This window comes from Mus musculus, chromosome 1 (genome assembly GCF_000001635.26).
Source record: "Mus musculus strain C57BL/6J chromosome 1, GRCm38.p6 C57BL/6J".
NCBI lineage: Eukaryota > Metazoa > Chordata > Mammalia > Rodentia > Muridae > Mus > Mus musculus.
In genome coordinates this window covers 7,313,893-7,329,629 of record NC_000067.6, presented here as the reverse complement: position 1 = coordinate 7,329,629, position 15,737 = coordinate 7,313,893, and the positions used below count along the sequence as shown (strand labels likewise).

Genomic DNA, 15,737 nt, shown 5'->3' with positions numbered 1-15,737 from the left:
AACTGGTAAGAAGGACACATGCTCCACTATGTTCATAGCAGCCTTATTTATAATAGCCAGAAACTGGAAAGAACCCAGATGCCCCTCAACAGAGGAATGGATACAGAAAATGTGGTACATCTACACAATGGAGTACTACTCAGCTATTAAAAAGAATGAATTTATGAAATTCCTAGCCAAATGGATGGACCTGGAGAGCATCATCCTGAGTGAGGTAACACAATCACAAAGGAACTCACACAATATGTACTCACTGATAAGTGGATACTAGCCCAAAACCTAGGATACCCACGATATAAGATACAATTTCCTAAACACATGAAACTCAAGAAAAATGAAGACTGAAGTGTGGACACTATGCCCCTCCTTAGAAGTGGGAACAAAACACCCATTGAAGGAGTTACAGAAACAAAGTTTGGAGCTGAGATGAAAGGATGGACCATGTAGAGACTGCCATATCCAGGGATCCACCCCATAATCAGCATCCAAACGCTGACACCATTGCATATACTAGCAAGATTTTATCGAAAGGACCCAGATGTAGCTGTCTCTTGTGAGACTATGCCGGGGCCTAGCAAACACAGAAGTGGATGCTCACAGTCAGCTAATGGATGGATCACAGGGCTCCCAATGGAGGAGCTAGAGAAAGTATCCAAGGAGCTAAAGGGATCTTCAACCCTATAGGTGGAACAACATTATGAACTAACCAGTACCCCTGAGCTCTTGACTCTAGCTGCATATGTATCAAAAGATGGCCTAGTCGGCCATCACTGGAAAGAGAGGCCCATTGGACACGCAGACTTTGTGTGCCCCGGTACAGGGGAACGCCAGGGCCAAAGGGGGGGAGTGGGTGGGTAGGGGAGTGGGGGTGGGTGGGTAAGGGGGACTTTTGGTATAGCATTGGAAATGTAAATGAGCTAAATACCTAATAAAAAATGGAAAAAAAAAAAAAAAAAAAAAAAAAAAAAGAACTTTTTATCAGGTCAAATAAAGTGCAAGATGGGTTGCATCAATATTCCTGTTTTGCCAATAAGTCTGTCAGATATTCTGAGCCAGAAGTCCAAAGATGGATACTTCAACATTGCAAAGGAACCTTGAGTGATTATCTATGTATCTAGCAATCTCTGTCATGTCTTTGATTAGGATGGTACTTGTTCTATACTTCCTGATTACTCAGGTAAAATGTTATCCTTCTCAGGTCTCTGATTGGTTTGAAAACCAGAAGGTGGGAAGGTTGGGGCAAAGGGGAGGTGGCGGTGGTGGGGGGGGGGGAAGGGTTGATGTCTGAGACCTGTGTTACCACCACATGCCATGTGGATGCCCATGATCCGTGCTGCCAACTGAGACCATGTTGATGTCTTGGGACTGCAATCCTATTGAGGGCTATAATGGTGTCTATGTCCTGTGCAATGGCAAAGGATTATTATGTTGATGTCCTTGTTCTGTAGTACCACCAGAGACAATGCTGATATCAAGTGGATGTCCATGGTCCTTGTTATTTCCAGGAATCATGTTGAAATCTGTGATCTATGTTCCCATTCAATGTAAAGAAAAAGGAACCTACTAGATTTGCATAGTATTGATAACTGCAGACTCAGAGTTGAGGGGCATAAAAGGCTTCTGTGACAACCCCTATCCCCACCACCAAAAGTAACAGCCTAGATAGAAAGCCACCAAAGAGAACTCTTAAAAATTGGGATAAAGATTCTGAGCTGTAGCTCTCCATAGTTGATGGCTTCTTGTAGGGGTACATGTGAGGAAGGCTCATTTTCTTTAAGGGACTGGCTACTGGGAGTTTTAACATGCTACTGTGAGTAGATGGACAATAAAAACCAGAATTGATTTTCTTCTTCTTTTTCTCCTTCTTATTTTTCTTCTTGATCATCATCATCACCATTCTTTATTGGTGGGGAGAGCTTATATAGGTGGTGGGGTTGTATCTGGGAGGACTGGAAAATGAGTGTGGTCAGGATTCATGCTACAAAATTCATAAATAATCAATCAAAATAGTATGAAAAAATAAGCCTTTAAATAAAGTTTCACAGTGCACTTGGTTTTGTCATGTTGCAATTCATGTTTGGCTCCTATATCACTGGGCTCCATATGTAAGGATCTAACAAGCCAGACTAAAGAGGTCTTGAAAAATGTGCTTGTTCTGAAAATGTATAGATGGATCTTCTCATCATCTCTGTGTATGTAACAATGGATTCTTTTGTTCTGTTCTAGTGGGATTATGTAGAACTAGTTTAAGTATGAGGAGCAAAGAGCTCAAGTTCTCTGTAGACTTACGTCAGCAGGACATCCTAGATTCAAACCCCCACCCCCAGATGTGGAGGAAGGAAAATCTTTAACACCATTCATTAGTTGTTTAGTTAATTTAGTAAACATGCCCACATGAAATTTAGCTTTGCACCTAGGAACTCCGACAAACGGTGGCAGTGGTTCTTTTCAGTCTGATCCAGTGCCCTAAGCAGACCTTGAGCATAAACTCAGTCCCCCAACACCCAGAGGAAGCTCTACTCCCAGGTGCTCTAACATGCCCAGGATCTTAGGATCAGAGTTGAGGACACAACAGCTGCCCCAACACTGGAAGTACTGAGGCCAGTGGGACCCAGGCACCCAGGAACTCCACCTGAACAGTGGCACAAGTTCCTTCCTGTCTGAGCCAGTATGCTGAGAAGACCTTGGTTGCAAACTCTGCAGCCAGTCCCACAATCCCCAGAAGACGCTCCATTCCCAGGTGCTCTAATATGCCCAGGATCACAGGATCACAGGACCACAGGGTCACAGGAGCTTGGTCATATCAGAATCTCAGGGTCCCAGAGTCAACTTGACTCCCAGGAGCTCTGACACACCCAGGATCTCATAATCACAGGATCACAGAGACAGGTGAACTCTAAGGAGTTCTGACACAACCAGGATCACAGAAAGGACAGGCTCCAGTCAGATATAGGGAGGGCAGGTAGCTAAAGATAATCAGATGGTGGGAGGCAAGCATAAGGACATAAACAACAGAAACCAAGGTTACTTGGCATCATCAGATCCCAATTCTCCCACCACAGCAAATCCTGGATACTCCATCACACCAGAAAAGCAAGACCCAGATCTAAAATAATTTCTCATGATGATGATAGAGAACTTTAAGAAGGACACAAATAACTCCCTTAAAGAAATACAGGAGACTATAGGAGGAACAAAAATATGAACTAACCAGTAAACCCCAGAGCTTGTGTCTCCGGTTGCATATGTAGCAGAGGATGGCCTAGTCAGCCATCAATGGAAGGAGAGGCCCTTGGTCTTGTGAAGATTATATGACCCAGTACAGGAGAATGCCAGGGTAAGGAAGCAGGAGTGGGTAGACTGGTGAGCAGGGCAGGGGGAGGGTATAGGTGACATTCAGAGAGGAAACAAGGAAAGGAGATAGCATTTCATTTGAAATGTAAATGAAGAAAATATCTAATAAAAAATTAACATTAAAAAAAAAAGAAATACAGGAGAACACAGGAAAACAGGTAGAAGGAAAAGGAAATACAAAAATCCCTTAAAGAATTACAGAAAAATACAATCAAAAAGGCAAAGGAAAGGAACAAAACATCCAAGATCTAAAAATGGAAATAGAAACAATAAAAAATTAACAAAGGGAGACAACCCTAGAGATCAGGAATCATAGATGTAACCATCACCAACAGAATTCAAGAGATAGAAGAGAGAATCTCAGGAGCAGAAGATACCATAGAAAACATTGACACAATACTCAAAGAAAATATAAAAAGTTAAAAAGAAGCTCCTAACCCCAAACATCCAGGAAATCCAGAAAACAATAAGACCAAATCTAAGAGAGTGAAGATTCCCAACTTATTGGGCCAGTAAATATCTTCAACAAAATTATAGAAGAAAACTTTCCTAACCTAAAGAAAGAGATGCCCATGAATTGTTGCCTTGAATTCCTGGTCTTTCCAAGACTTTTATCATGAAGGGTGTTAGACTTTGTCAAATGCTTTGTCAACATCTAATGAGATGATTATGTGGTTTTTGTCTTTGAGTTTGTTTATATAGTGAATTATGTTGATGGATTTTCGTATATTGAATTATCTTTGCATCCCTGGTACAACCCATTTTCAAATGACCTTACTTACCACAATTAAAATATGACACTTTGATTTTTCTTAATAATTTTAGAAATTATTTCTCCTATCAGAGTAGCATCATAAATGAAAGATCCAATATCAGCTGTATTTTTAACCTATTCATCTATTGTTAGTGATCTTGCCTTTAAAGGTCTCACCACCCTTTGCTTTCTGAATTCGCCAAAGTTTTTATTAGCATTTTTCTGGCTTCTGCATCTAATACTATTCTAGTTACAGCTGAAGTTGTCGTACTTTACAAAAAGATAGTAAAGGCTTCTTTTGGGCCTTGTATAATTTTAGTAAATGATTCAGATCTATTTTCTGATTCTTCGACTTTGTCTCAAGCATTTAAAGCTGCTAAGTGACATAGCATCAAATTCAACCTGCCTTTGTTACTCAGAATTTTTGACCTTCACTAGCAACTATCTTGTGAAACAGTAATACCTCTAGTTCTGTTTCATTTTCTATGGTCCTAACTTCTTCTTTCCCCCATGTCAACCATTGTAACTCAGGAACAGCTTCCAATATTGCTGTTACCAACTGTTTATAGTCTTCTAACAGATAATGCTGTTCTGAGTTGCCCAGGAATTTAATATCTGCTTCATATAGGATACATGCATACCATATGAAACACCACTTCCTTGAATCTCCTTAAATCTAGCATGTCAATAGGATTCCATTTAATTTCTTCATAACGTTTGATGTGTCTATTATCTCCTGGTAGGTCTTGTATATTAATTGGGTAAAATAAGGTTGGTTTACTAACAATCTTGGGTCACCCCTCTTCAGTTTCATCATGTGGTGGCACAGTGGATTCTTCTATAAATTCCTCTCTGTGTCTGAGTATTTGCATTTCATTTATAAATCTTTCAAAGGCTTGTTTTTATCAATCTACTTTTTTATACTTTTATTTTTTTTCTTTACTATTTTTTCCTTTGAATGTTCAAAAACCCACTATAGCTATTAAAATTAATGTATGAAATACCAAATTGACAATAATCAAAATGATACTGCTTGGGTGATTAAGAAACAGAGATTAGATAGCCCAGAGACCTCGAGTAAAATCAAGTACTACTGATTTAAAAAAAAAATAAAATGATTCCGAATGATATTCTATAATACTTAGATCAGTGCCTTATTCATCCATCATCAGAAAGGCTTCCTCCTACATCAGAACATGGGAAAAAATACAGAGACCCACAGCTAGAAATTATGCAGAAAGAGACCTTGGAACATGTGCTCTAAACGAGATGTTGCCATCAAACCCCTTCCCTTAGAGCTCAGAGAATTCCAAGAAAGAGGAGCCAAAGGATCTGGGAAAGACAGAGAGGACAGCAGATAGCAGGAGAACAAGGCACTCTGAAACAACTGAACAAAGCTCATATAAACTCACAGAAGCAGCAACCACAGGGCCTTCCAAGGTCTGCAGTAGGTCCTCTGTGTATATACTATAACTTTCAGTTTAAAACTTTTACAGGACTCTTGAACGTGTGAACAAGTGTGTCTCCAATTCTTATGCTTTCTCTTGGAGCTCTTCTATTTTTCTGTTGTTTGGCTTGTCCAACTTCAATATGATGGGTTTTGTTTTATCTTGTTTTATTTTATTAATGTTTTGTTTTTATCTCTTAGAAACCAATTCTTTTTTATGAGAGACAGAAAGAGAGTAGATACAGATGGGAGATGAGGTAGGTTGAAACTGAGAGGAATACAGGGAGGGAAACTGTATTCAAATTATATTGTATGAGAAAAGAATCTGTTTAATAAAAAGGTAAAAAGAAATCTACTTATCTTAGCTTTTAAACACTGAGTTACACAGTAAATTTAAAATAGTTATTTAAAATATTGTAAATGTGTAATGTGTAAATATTCTGTGGTTAGTTCTTTATTTACAATTCATCATTCATTTAGATTGTGGGAGAGTTATAAAGTTGACCATGGAAGAAGAGTAACCTAGAGCAAGTACCGTTGAGAGGTGTTGGGACTTCAGTAAGAGACCCTATTAGGATCTTATTGGGTCCCAGTGTAATTTGACATTGGAAGTGTCACAGCTTTGTTAGAACCTGTGCACTCCTTAAAAGCAAGTTTTTATGAGTAAATTCTGTTACCTGATTCCATATTGGACTTCTTTCTTGGCACTGTAATATATTTCTCTAATATGAATTCTTGTCATCATGACATTCTGCATTACCAGGGACAATGACAAATTCCCCTGTCTTGACCTGCTCTTAGTTGTATAAAGACACTGGACATTTTTTTTGGTTTTTTTTGTTTCTTCGAGACAGGGTTTCTCTGTGTAGCCCTGGCTGTCCTGGAACTCACTCTGTAGACCAGGCTGGCCTCGAACTCAGAAATCCGCCTGCCTCTGCCTCCCAAGTGCTGGGATTAAAGGTGTGCGCCACCACGCCCGGCGACACTGGACATTTTTGTAAATATTCTGCCTCCATTCTTTTATATTGTCAATATGAAATGGCCTGATTCACAAGACCCAAACAGATTTTGGACCCTTGGACCAGAATGGAGAACGTAAGACTGACCCTGCATTATCCTTGTGTGTCTATGTAGACATTAAAGTTGATAATCTCAGGGGAGGGGAAGGAAGAAAGAAAGAAAGAAAGAAAGAAAGAAAGAAAGAAAGAAAGAAAGAAAGAAAGAAAGAAAGAGAGAGAGAGAGAGAGAGAGGGAGGGAGGGAGGGAGGGAGGGAGGGAGGGAGGGAGGGAGGGAGGGAGGGAGGGAGGGAGGGAGGGAGGAAGGGGAAGGGGAAGGGGAAGGGGAAGGGGAAGGGGAAGGGAAAGGGAAAAAGGGAAAGGGAAAAAGGGAAAGGGAAAAGGGGAAAGGGAAAAGGGGAAAGGGAAAAAGGGAAAGGGAAAAAGGGAAAGGGAAAAAGGGAAAGGGAAAAAGGGAAAGGGAAAAAGGGAAAGGGAAAAAGGGAAAGGGAAAAAGGGAAAGGGAAAAAGGGAAAGGGAAAAAGGGAAAGGGAAAAAAGGAAAGGGAAAAGGAAAGGGAAAGGAAAAGGGAAAGAAAAGAGGAAAGAACTGGGCTTCCCAAAGTAATAGACTCAGGTTTCTGGTGATAGATCTGGGTTCCTCATCAGAGACAGTGCTTGGAAGGAGATGGCTATTATTATTGAGACTGATTTGTGTCCTTAGACAAAGGACATCTGTGCTGTGTCTCCCCCCCACATACGCCTATGCCAGACATTTAGAATCTTTTGATGAAAATCACTGACTCCTCACTTCGGTTCAAGATGAAGCTAGGTCGTTCTGCCTTCATTTTCTGTCTCCTGAAACTGTATGTAGAAATGTCACTCGAAAGTCTATCTAAGTACTGGTTCATCCCTGTCTAAGGTTAAATACACAAAGAGCAACTTAAATATCTTATTGTCAACGTTTTCCAAGGCTAAGAAAAGATACTTAAAGGTCCCCATCATTGCTCTTAACCTGCAGTCCCTTTATATTCCAGGAAGAGCAGAGCCTCACAGACAATTAGCACCTGTCCCCACCAAGCAGAAGGGATTACCTCACAGGGACCAGATTTATTTCCAAAAGCAACAAGGATTTCTCCTGACATTTGTAGAAGGGATGAGAAAGATCACCTGGGCCAAGGTTTGATAAAAGACATTTGCTTATCTATGCTTTTCACCATTCCCCCAATTCTTTGAACCTAATCTATTGTCAGTATCTTAAGAGGAGTTGAGATGCTGTTGTATAACTGTTCCCTCTGAAATGAAACATTCCTTTTCCAGAAGAGATGAGTGATCCAAGGAATCTAAGAAAGAAAGAAAGAAAGAAAGAAAGAAAGAAAGAAAGAAAGAAAGAAAGAAAGAAAGAAGGGAGGGAGGGAGGGAGGGAGGGAGGGAGGGAGGGAGGGAGGGAGGAAGGAAGGAAGGAAGGAAGGAAGGAAGGAAGGAAGGAAGGAAGGAAAGAAGGAAGGAAGGAAGGAAGGAAGGAAGGAAGGAAGGAAGGAAGGAAGGAAGGAAGGAAGGAAGGAAGATTGCCTGTCTGGTCTGGTGTGTGTGTGTGTATGCATGTATGTGTTGTATCTATCCAGAGAAAAACCACATACAAAATAAAAGTCTATGTTGGGGGTGCAAAGGAGATGGAGCAACAGTTTTGAGAACTTTTTGCTCTTTCAGAGGACTCAGGATACAACCTTCTGTAACTCCAATTCAAAGATATCTGACACTATTTTCTGGTCTCTGCTGGCTCCAAGCATTTACATGGTGCACATATGTATATTGGGAAACACACACATACACTCACATACACACACATACACACACACACACACATCTCTACTCACCTTATATATATATATATGAATATATACATGATCATATATTCATGTATATATAATAAAAATAAATAGATCCCTTTTAAATGCCTATTTTCTGTCTCTCTAAAATATCCAGTATGACTAAAATTCTTCAAGGCTACTCATCACTATAGTTGCTTCCTCTAGGATGAATGGCAAGGGCTGGCAGAACAAAATCTCCAGATTGAGGCCTCTGAACCATAGGAAACTGCTGTCTCTCAGCTAGGATTGGGCTCTCATGAGTGCTTCCAGGAATCTGAAAAATGTATCTCTGTCACTTAGGCACCTATTGTGGTCTTTCCTATGACAATCCTCACTAGTTAAGACTGGGGTTCAACAAGGAGTCATGGTAGAATACAGGAACCTAGTCCTTACTAGATAGTACATAGAGCTCCAACCCTTCCTTGTTTAAATAGAAAACACATGTATCCACACATGTAAAAACACACATGCACATTCAACATTGGATCATGTTTGCCTGAGTATATGTTTGTTCAAAATAGAAACCAACAAAAATAAGTACGTGTATGAAGGAGGTCATAGCTGAAAGAGGCCCTTGCGATTCTTACTTCACCATGGTCAGAAGTAAAACACGATAAAGAAAGGCACTTGCTTCTATGAGAAAATATGCATCAAAAGGTTAAGGGCATATCTTCATTGTATGTATGTAAATATAATGTTTTTAAAAGTTCACTATCCCAGTAGTCTCTATACTAGCTACTTTTCTAGCTCTGCAATAAGATACCAGAACCAATGTAATTTACCGAAAAACTAGTGTATTTTGGACTTTCAGATCCAGAGGATTAAGATCCATAGTAATTGCGACGGTATGCAGCAGAACCAGCAGTGGAACCGGAAGCTACGAGCGCACATCTTGAACCACAGGAAACAGAGAGTACTAACTGGGAATGGCTTGTGGATTTTGAAACACAAAGGCTCATCCTCAGTAACACACTTCCTCCATCAAGACCAGGCCCCTTAAGCCTCCCAAAACACTACCAATAACTGGGGACAATAAATGGGTACTTAAATTCCTGAGACTTTGGGAGGGTATCTTATTTAAACTACCACATCCCATTCCTTGTCCACCATAGTCTTATAGCCAATATCATAATGCAAATGATACCAGCCTCTGCCTTAGATATTATTGTTTTTGTTGTTGTTGCTGCTTTGATAAAAACATCGTGACCAAGGCAACCTTTCTTATGGAAAAACAAAACAAAACATTTATTTGGCTTACAGTATCCCAGGGGATAATACTATATGGTGGCAGGGCAGAGATAGCAGGTGATTGGCAGCTGAAGCAGCAGGTGAGAGCCCACATCTCAAACCACACATAGGAAGCAGAGAAAACACACTGGAAACAACCGATGGCTTTTGAAAGCTCAAAACTCAAAGCTCCTCTCCACCCAAACCTCACTACATGTAGCTCTCCAGCAGCATTGGATGAACTGGATAACCTGAAAGGGGGACTGGAAGTGAAAAAGGACGAGGAGAGGTGGGGGTGGGGGGAGGAGAGAAGGATGAAGCCAATTTTCTAATCAAGGCTCAATATTTACTATTCAGCACTGTATTTAAATAGGGAGAGCCCACAGACCCCACCTTTTGTTTCAGCTGAATAATGTTGCTTTGTTTCAGCTGGATTATGTTGCAAAGTAAGCTCAGTCAGCAGGCTACTCCAGGGGGAGTCATTAAGGTCCAACTGTGGCAAACACTTAATGTTTATTTAGCCTGCTAAGCCTGGGGAAAGGGCACAGCTACATATCCATATAGTGTAAACAACTGAAAATCAGGTATTCAGATGCACAAGAACGTGGGGCGGGGGTCGCATTTAAAGCACCATACCACATAAGAGCCTTGGGATGTGGTTCTTATTTTTTAATGGTTTGCATTTTACTATCTTTGATTCTGAAAAGTTACATCTTTGATTTTGAATTAAGATAGCAGAGTACCTCATCTCTTCTGCATGGAATAAGAATTAGGCATTTAGACAGCTGAGATTTGTTTTGATGGAATTAGAGAAATTTAGTGGAAAAGAGAGTCCTCACTAATGCAAATCAATGATGTTGGTATCTATTTAATTACTACCCTATTGAGCATGCTGTGCAATATATGATTGCAGAGGTGACACTAATGGCTTTAATTAGGCACTGAAGACTAATATCGGAGAGGATTACTTAGTGCTGGCATTGTAGCATAGGGAAATGCTGTTGATGGTTTGCCCTGAATGGTAAGCATTGGAATTTCCATATGGTCTTTCTCTAAAGCAAGGGGAAATTAATAACAATTGAGTAGCGCATTATTTTTTGTGTGAAAAGACAGTTTCTACAAGTTAATCAGAGTAATATTTGAAGAACTACTGAACTTGAAAAAGGAGTTCAGAATTCAATCTGGAAGAAAGGCCCAGGAACTTGAACAGTGAAATTTATCCCTGCCAAGTATTCCAACTTATGTCATAGAAACAGAACACTATCTTAATGTGATCAAGATTAAATGGTATATGTGAAATACTGATAAGAAAATTGGTAGTGACAATGCATATAAGTTAACTAATCTTAGAACAAGCTTTCTTGGTTATGTTTTTAATCGTGTAATTTTGAGGAAAAATTAATGTTTAATATTAGGAATTTTCTGTAAAAGACTATGTCGTTTGAATGAGATCCCACTCATAATTCTCAAACACTAAATATTAGGTTGTCAGTTGTTGACACTATCTAGAGAGACCTTGCTGGAAGAAGTGTGCTACCAAGGCAGACCTTTGAGGTTTCAAAAGCCGTATGACATTTCATTAGCTCTCTCTGTCTTCTGCTTGTGGTTCAAGATGTAAACTCTCAGCTTCTAGATTCAACCATCAAGCCTGATGACTGATGTCCCTTTCATTATGGACCTTAACACAAAATAAACTCTTCTATAAACTATGTTGGATAAATTCTTTTATCACAGCAATAGAAAAGTAGCTAATATCGAATTTCATACCAGGAAGTGAGGTGTTGCTGTAAAGAGCCTGATCGTGGTTTTGGTTTTTTGTTCTTTCTTCTTTTTTTTTTTTTTTTCCTTTTTCTTTTTGCTTTAGTTTAGAAATGTGGAGGAATTTGGGACTTTGGACTATCACAGCTTTTAAATGATATAAGCAGAAATTAATAGGCCATAGTAGGGACCTCAAAGGCAGTGATAATAGCAATAGGGATTATTGAGTACCAGCTCAAGAGGCCTCAGAGGAAAACAATATTTCCAATTGGCTTCATCGTGTTGTTAGTAGTAACCACACTTAAGCAGATCTATAATGAAAATAGCAGGAGGATCAGAAAGTAATACAAAATATAGTTTGGGGAAGGAAAGGTTGCTGGAATCGTAATTAATGTTACAGCCAGCACTTTTGTTGGAAGAAAGGCTATAATTGTTAAAGGACATTAGTGCCATCAAGGAGGGGCTAAACATAGTTTGAAATAAAGTGAAGGGTGCCCTCAGGAAAGACTCCATCTAAGCAAGTTTCCAACTTGTGAAAGGATATATATATATATATATATATATATATATATATAGCCTAAGTATTTTCTGTTCCTAGAAAAGAAAATCAAACAAAAGCTACTGCAAATGTAATTCAAATGGACCAAGATACATACCAAAGTTTTAGCATAGAACTCAGGTAGATAGAACTTAATTTAAGGCTTGCATTTTATTAGCTGTAGGACAATAGACAAAGGACTAAAATTTGTTTTCCTTGATTTCTACATTTATCACGCTTTGTCTGGATGATACAAAGAGTATATACAATGACTAAACTTCAAGAATCTCTGTGAACTGTACTCATTTCCAGCACCGTACTTTTCTATCAAAGTTTAAGGCCAGATATTCAGTTATTAATAAACTTATCCTATAATCAAGAAATATGTAGAAAAGCAGAAAGAAAAAAATTATACCTATTTGCTGTGTGAGTTATACTTTCCTAGAGAGATACAAGACTCTGAAATCTAAGTCCATCTTTATCATTATTACATCCCCATCACCAGACATCCTCCATATTGACATTAATCATTTTTACAAGCATTCTTTCCCATACTATACAACCAGTGTTAATTGAACACAGTGCAGTTAATCAAATACGAAACAGTAGGTGGGCTGTGCCTGGGGCTGCTGAGCCTGTGGCCTGAGTCATTCAGCTCTTTAGGAACTTCTCATTCTCTATGCCATCTAAGTTACTTCAATTCAATACATTAATCAGACTTACTCTACACAAGTATAATTTAATAGCACACCAAATATTCTTCCATTTGAAGCTCTTTATATTAAAAAAAGATAGTGGGGGTTCCCACTAACAGCACAGAATGCAACCAAAGATAATGGTTTGGGATTTTACCCATATAGTTATATGCACAAACAACAACAAAGCACCTGCTTTACTATGTGCTTTTGAAATAATGATTACAAAATGCCAAACTGCTTTCAAAGGATGGCATAGAAAATGCCAGTCATTGGCACAGAGTGAAAAAGCCCACAGAAAAAAATCTGAGAGCAGTACATGACAAGAGGTGGGAAGCAGAAATCCCCAGTGTTTGCACAAAGTTACAACTGTTTCACAGAATGAACTCTGATGACAGCACAAGTGGACTGTACACTATCTCGGTGGGTGGTACAGTGTATTTGGCATCATATTTTATCCAAAACAAGTTACTTTCAGTTAAAAATCCTCTGTTTGTTCGAGATGGCAGGTACAAGACTAGCTTCTTAGTTTTTCAAAATACTGTCATAAAGCAGATTGATGTACTGAAAGTCTTCAGCAGCATTGAACTCCAGCAACACAGGATAACTAAGTTTTTCTAAATGGATGAGATGGATGTGTAGGTGGTCAAAGCTCCTAATGGCATCAGTAAGTTTCAAAGGTTGGGCCAGCACACATCACCCTTCCAAATTTTTCCCAACAGTGTATTTATTTTCAGAAAACTTTCTGGAAACACGGTCAGCACTGAAATAGCACGCCTTAATCTCAAACTGGAGTTCTTTTTCTCTGACTCCCTTTCGCTGTCTTCCCTAAAAGCACAGTAAGTGGGATGAGGCAGCAGAAGTAAAAGACATTAATATTATTTTTAACAGCCACCTGCAAGCTAATCATTAGCTCAATACTGATGATTCAGTCTAAGGTATTGAGAAAATGGATACAGAAATTCTTTAACTTGGTGTTATTCATGTGTTCATAGCCAGAAGAGTACTTGGGATGACACACAACTAGATTGTGTAGTCTACATGTTTCAGTGCTTTATTAGTGAAGCGCATTTCCATATAGATGTACCCTTTGTAGTGAGTAAATGCTCTTAGACTCTCCAAGCTTATGATTTTACTGAAATAAGTCAGGCAGATTCAGAAATCACATAGCCACCAGATAGGCATGTCTATTCTTGTAGAGAGTTCAAACACATCATTTGGACGACAGTGAAACACAGCAGGCACAGATGAAGTTGTAGCAATATAGGCATGGATGACAGGCAAAATAATATCACATGAGTCCTCTATGCCTCTTCCCAAGTTACCCACACCAACACCCATGAAGAAAACCTGTGGTCCATTCCCTGGGAGATCCAGGTCAATGTTTAAATGAGCCCTTTGAGAGGTCCTGACCTGAGACTGGTTTGGGGCTGTTTTCAGTGGTGGTGCCAATAGGGTTTGTCACCCACATCAAAGCTATATGAAGAATTTGCAAATGTTTGTAATGAGACCCATGGATCCCTTCTACCAAAGCACTCTGATGACTGTTGCATATTGAAGGTATTAGATTTCAAAACACAGAAGAGTCAAAAAGGCAGGAAAGAATCCAGTGGCTGTCTCTGACAAATGAGGCTGTGTTTATTAGCACATACAGCAAGAGCAGGCTCTTTCCCACAGGGATGGTCTCTACTGTACCTTTTATAGCTTATGGAGATACCTTCAAGTGGAAGCCATTTAAGCCTATCCCCTGATTGGGTGACTGAAGTTGCTTACAAGTGAAGGCCATTCATGGTGACCAGAAGACTTCAGAGTCTTACCCTAGGTTACCTTCAGGGGCTCACTCTGTCATGCGATGACGGCCAGGATCTTGCTTTATTACTCTTCCTACATTCTGTAAAAAGCTTTTATTATATAGATGACACAGTGCTACTCTCTGAGTATTTTAAAGATTAGTGTCAAAGAAGATACAAGAATGGTTATGATGGTTAGTGTGAATTGTCAGCTGGACATGGGTCTCTGAGCATGGCCATGAGGATTTTCTTGATTGTATTTATTTAGATGGGAAGACTTAGCAACTATGTGGGACCATCCTCTGCTTCGGATCCTGAACTCTCCAAACAGAAGAAGGGACCTGAGCAGCAGCAACAGCAGCATTCATTACTCTCTGTTCCTGATCGTGGATACAATGAGATCAGCTGATTTAAGCTCCTGCTTCCTTGATTTCCCATCCTTGATGGAACATAGCCAGACTAAGCCTTTCTCCCTTAAATTGGCTTTCTGGGCGTATTTTAACACAGAAATGTAAAAAGAAACTAAGATGATGATCAAAAAGAGTAAAGAAATATACTCCACATCACTGGTTTTGTTGGTTGGTTTTTGTTTGGATGTTTTTTTCTTTTTCTTTCTTTGTTTTGTTTTAGATAAAAAAAAACAAACAGAAGTGGTAAGGAATTTAGTTATATGCCCAAAGATATTGCTAGTCCCTATTAAGCTGCTATTTTACCACAGCTCTGACTGAGTATATCCAACACAATTTCAATCACTACACACACACACACACACACACACACACACAGACACGTGAAAAAAAAAAGGGGGCTTCAAGCAAGATACACTTCTTTTTTAATTTTGGTTTGGCCCATTTACTAAGTGACCAAGAAAAATTATTAACTTCTCTTTCTCCAAATATTTATAATCATTTGATTTGTGATGATGCTTCAGCCATATATACAAAAATGGAGCCATGGATTATAGCAGAGGAGGAAATGTCCGTTGCTTTAGATTGTCGTACAATTCATGCTTCCTGTGTTCAGGCTCCCAATGGTGTCAGCAGTATCTTTCACAGCACTTTTCTAGGTTTAGACATATTTGTAAACACAGACACTTGGAATTGTTTTACAATTTCTCAGTAAGGGGACATGCTGTATACTTTTATAGCCTACAACTTTCCAGGTTTAGATAAGTATACTCTGATGTTTTCACACTTTAGAAATTCTAATATTCTAATACTACTAATTAGAATAGTACTAATATTCAGAGAAATCTCCAAAAGCATCATCTCCATTATTATGCAATGCATAATTATAAACATGTACCAT

The 15,737-nt window shown here is 39.2% G+C and overlaps 1 long non-coding RNA gene and 1 pseudogene across 1 annotated transcript in view; one reads left to right on the top strand and one right to left on the bottom strand.

Annotated features, from left to right (window-relative positions):
- Gm26901 overlaps positions 1-14,993 on the top strand; it is an 83,460-nt gene extending 68,467 nt beyond the window's left edge. Inside the window, exon 3 of the long non-coding RNA XR_865172.2 lies at positions 14,698-14,993. This is a non-coding gene — a long non-coding RNA (predicted gene, 26901). The remainder of the gene's footprint in view (positions 1-14,697) is intronic.
- Positions 13,168-14,179, bottom strand: Gm19002 (predicted gene, 19002; annotated as a pseudogene).
- Positions 14,994-15,737: the final 744 nt, after the last annotated feature.